At 40.8% G+C, this 4,603-nt stretch overlaps 1 pseudogene; it reads right to left on the reverse strand.

Annotated features, from left to right (window-relative positions):
* Positions 1–482: 482 nt before the first annotated feature.
* On the reverse strand, positions 483–2,108 carry LOC110291808 (annotated as a pseudogene).
* Positions 2,109–4,603: the final 2,495 nt, after the last annotated feature.

Here is a 4,603-nt window from a genome sequence, read left to right on the forward strand (position 1 = left end):
AGTTTACTCATAAAGTTCTTACAGAAAATTTTACCCCTGGATTAGTAAGTGTCACATACAAGGAAGTAGTCTCAATTCTTTGTGGGGCAGTGTTTTCTGTAAGTGCTGCAAGATTGGAGAAGCACAAACAGAACCCATCCTTTAAAAAACAAAAAAAAACACACACACACACCAAACTACTCTGAAATAGAATAATCAATGCACCTATCTCCTGGAATAAAAAGGAGTACTGGGATCTATCACCAAGGGTTTTTTTTTTATCTTTAATCATTTTTTTAACATTCCAGTCTTTATCCCCCTCCTGGTCATCTCTCGATGAGTTCTCATTCCATTCCCCGTCCCCCATTTCCAAGAGGATGTCCCCACTCCCACCTGCCAGACCTCCCAACTCCCTGGCATCTCAAGTGTCTGGAGGGGTAGGTAGATTGTCTCTCACTGAGGCCAGACCAGGCAATCCTCTGCTGTATATTTCAGATTTAGTTTTAAGAGACCCATCTCCTCCTTCCTCTGCTTCTTGCCTTCATGCTCCTATTCCTTGGGGCAACTGCCATCGGAGGGTCTTTTAGGACCACCCACCGTGCTGTTTTTGCTTCTTCCAAAAACTTGTACAAACCAAAAAGATATTCCTCAAACTGAACTGGTTCTTCTCAGCCTCTCTGTCTACAGTCTGAACCAGAAAACTCCTTATCAGGAACAAATCTGTTGGTCTTAATCCTGGTTTCGAAGTCATCACCATACATGTCCTTGTCCAGATTTCTACTGGGCCTGTAGACACACTGAGCCATATCTTTCCCACCTCTCCAGGTCGGATCATAAACATTGTAAATTTTATCTTCTCCACCTACAAATCCACTGTCCATATCCTTGGATTGGTTGAAGAGCCTTTGGTCATACTGAACTTCACTGGAAGTTAGAGAATTGGGCATACCAAGAGCAATGACTTCACTGATATCTCGATTTTCATTTCTCTGTAGTTTTGACCTCTTCTCAGGAGATGCTCTGGAAAGGTTACAGTCATGTTGCTTCTCTTTTCACCTGTTATGATGGATTTCGTCTCTTTCACGGGCCTCTCTGCCCTCATTTTCCACATGGGTTTTGATCTCAGCTCTCCTTTCTCTGGCTTTCTGGGCCATTTCTCTAAGTTTCTCTTTGTGTTTCTCCTTTTCTTTTTGAGCCATCTTTCTCTCTACTTGGGCTCACATTTCCACAGCTTCACCAGCCTTCTGGTCAGCAACGTATAGCGCTTCAGCCACTTTGGCAAAATTTTCATTTATGTGGACTGTCTGAGGTCCTCTTCAATCAGCAGCCAGCCTTTTATCAACTGGAATTGTATACCCCTTAGCGTTCTTCCAGTTGGAAATACAAGGAGGTATCTTCCACTCTTGCTGTTCCTTTATAGTCATCTTCCGACTAGGAGAGTGCATTACAGGTACAGGAGGAGATGGTGGTCCCCAGGGAATTTTCTTATTAATCTTGAATCTTGGAGGTTCCATTGGTCTTTCTGCATTTCTACCATCCAAATATCCCTCTGTTTAGCTCCAGAATTGAATGCTACTCCTTGCTGAGTTGGTGTATAGTGGGTATACTGAGCAGGAGCCAGCATGTCAGCTGCACTAACTGGCATGGCTGCAGCAACCTTCTGTGACACAGACTTCTCCAAGTCGACTTATCTTTTCTGTTATCTCTTTAATCGCCTCTTCATTGGACCTTTGCATGTCTGGGTCATCTGCAGTCATAACCTTCTTTGGAATCAAGTCAGTGTATTTGCCGTAAATGACCTTGTCTTTGGACTGCCCCTGTCGAGCTACTGCATGATATTTAATTTTCCCTTCATGATTCAACTGAATGGCTAGTGCATTTGACAGTTTTTTCTTTCACCCCATATCCAGAGGATACTAGGCCACATGGATTTCTGGGAAAGCACCTCCATCTCCAAAATCCTCTAATAGTCTCTGAATCCAGCCTTTCCTAGATGCGTATAGGTGAGGCTCCCTTCGAGAAGAGACCAGAGAAGTCTGCCATGATCTCTGTGATCTTGTCCATTCTTCAGCTTCAAGATGGTCCTGAGACAGCTGAGTAGACACAGATAAAAAGCTGATGAGCGCCATCTTTTTCCGCTTGTGTATTCTTATTTAATGTAGTGCTTTGGGTCTATTTAAAATTATTGCAGAGTCAAGAAGCAGGAACTTTCCATACTTCACAAATATTAGTTCTATGTAAATGATTCCATCAGGTGTATTTGTGTCTCTGACATAAAACCTGTGACATTCAGTCTACAAAAGAGATGTATTAATGTTGTAAAATATAATGAACATGAACCTGTATTGATTTTTTTAATCATATGAAGAGGCAGTTGTTTTATTTTTACAAAGTCACCTTTTTTCTGATTCTCCTCTTAGTGCAACCAAGAAAATGTACTAGAAAATATTAAATAAAAGAGTGATCACTTTTTTGTACATTATCTTCCTCTCATGTAAAAATCAATAATTTTCAACTCCAAAAGCTAGTAGCAAAATAGGACATTTTTTTTTCGATTCTTAGAAAGTCTTTATCTCTTTCTTCGGGTTCTCAAATCTAATGTATACAAAACTGAGACATGTGACTAATCTCCACTGTGTGCAAAGACTGTCTCTGATGTAAATTTACAGCAGATGCAACAGGAGTGTTTTTATTAGAAATAAAACAGGATAGATGTTCACAAAAGTCCCAATTCTCTTATTACATGTCAATTAACACACACACTCACAAATCAGTGTGAAATCAGCTAGCTAGGTGTTTAATAGGCACCTTTGTCCTACTTAAGTCACTCTTACCTGCCATGTCTGTCAGATGAGCAGCTGAAAAAAAAAAAAAAAAAACCCTTCAGAATCAATGAACATCATGAAGTTCTCAATGCTTTTATTTTTCATTTTATTAGATCCTGGTCACAAATGTTGTCCTTTGAGATATCAAACTGTTAATATATCTATCAGTAATTTTGTTGATAACGCTGTGTAAATCAAATGCAAATTATAGACAAAACCACCATAGTTCATTACACTTCTCTTCACTATGATAAAATACTTGACAAAAACCAAAGAAAGTATTTGTTTGGTCTCATGGTTTCAACGGTTTTAGTACACACAGTTGTTAGTATGTTTTCTTAGTCAGGGTTTCTATCCCTGGACAAAATATCATGACCAAGAAGCAGTTGGGGAGGAAAGGGTTTATTCAGCTTACACTTTCCACATTGCTGTTGATCAGCAAAGGATGTCAGGACTGGAACTCAAGCAGGTCAGAAAGCAGGAGCTGATACAGAGGCCATGGAGGGATGTTCCTTACTGGCTTGCTTCTCCTGACTTACTCATCTTGCTCTCTTATAGAACCAAGACTACCAGCCCAGACATGGCACCACCCATAAGGGGATCTCCCCTCTGGATCACTAATTGAGAAAATGCCTTACAGCTGGATCTTGTGGAGGCATTTCCCAACTGAAGCTCCTTTCTTTGTGATAACTCCAGCCTGTGTCAAGTTTGCACAAAACTAGCCAGTACAGATGTGTATGCTTGGATAAACCATCATAGCAGCAAGGACATACAGGGAAGTAATTGATCTCAGAGCAGACAGGGAATAGAGAAAAAGAAGAGATCAGAAGCAGGTACAACTTGAAGGCATGTCCTCAATCTCCTACTTCCTCCAGCTGGCTCCTCCTAAAGTCTCCAGAACCTCTTAAAAAGGAACCACAATCTAGGGAACGAGTTTTCAATGAGAGGGACATATTTGGTGAAACCATAACACCGTTTAACAGATGATATGGTCTGACCTTGTGATAGCTAGTGTAGAGTTTTAACTATTTCTTGAGACATGTGTGTCTACTAAGTCCTCATTGAGATTTCAATGGACTGTTTCATTTAAGCTGAAAAAAAAAAATCAGCATTACTACCAAAGGGCAGTGAAGTAATTCCAGTTCAGAAACTAATCACTAATACCTAGGCTCAACGCAGAAAGCCATTGACATTCAGCTTCTGTATAACTCTAAAGAAGCCATATTATTTGTAAGTTAAAGTGGTCAGTCAGATTAATTATAAATTTTATAAACCAAGTGTGTTGTAAAATGTTGAATGTCAGAGTGAAATAACTTTCTAGCACAAATGAACTTACAGAGCATTACAGTGGTAACCTAGGAGAGTGTGGTAAAGTGTTCTGCCTGTGTGTGTGTGTGTGTACACAAATGTGTGTTTGTGGTGCCCCAGGGATCAGAAGAAGGCACTGGGTACTCCCGAACTGGAATTATGATAGTTGTGGACATTCCAGCAGAACTTATTCCAGGTCATCTAAAAGCAACAAGTAGTCTTAACTCCTGTGCCATTGACCCAGCCATTCCTGCACATTTTGATAAACAGTTTTATCAATTACTGTGGAGAGCCGTACCGCAAGCAATTGCGAGCCGCAAGCAATCACCATTATAAGATGGCACTGGCCTCCGCTGTGCCTAACTAGTAAACAATCCTTGTATGCAGGTGCAAGAGTGAACTCACTCCTAGTCACTGCCCATTCTCGGGGCATAATAGTGGGGTGATGGGCGAGCAATGAATCAGGAGCTGACACGCCATATCAGGTGCTG

The sequence above is a fragment of the Mus caroli genome, chromosome 3 (assembly GCF_900094665.2).
Source record: "Mus caroli chromosome 3, CAROLI_EIJ_v1.1, whole genome shotgun sequence".
In the NCBI taxonomy this organism is placed as follows: Eukaryota; Metazoa; Chordata; class Mammalia; order Rodentia; family Muridae; genus Mus; species Mus caroli.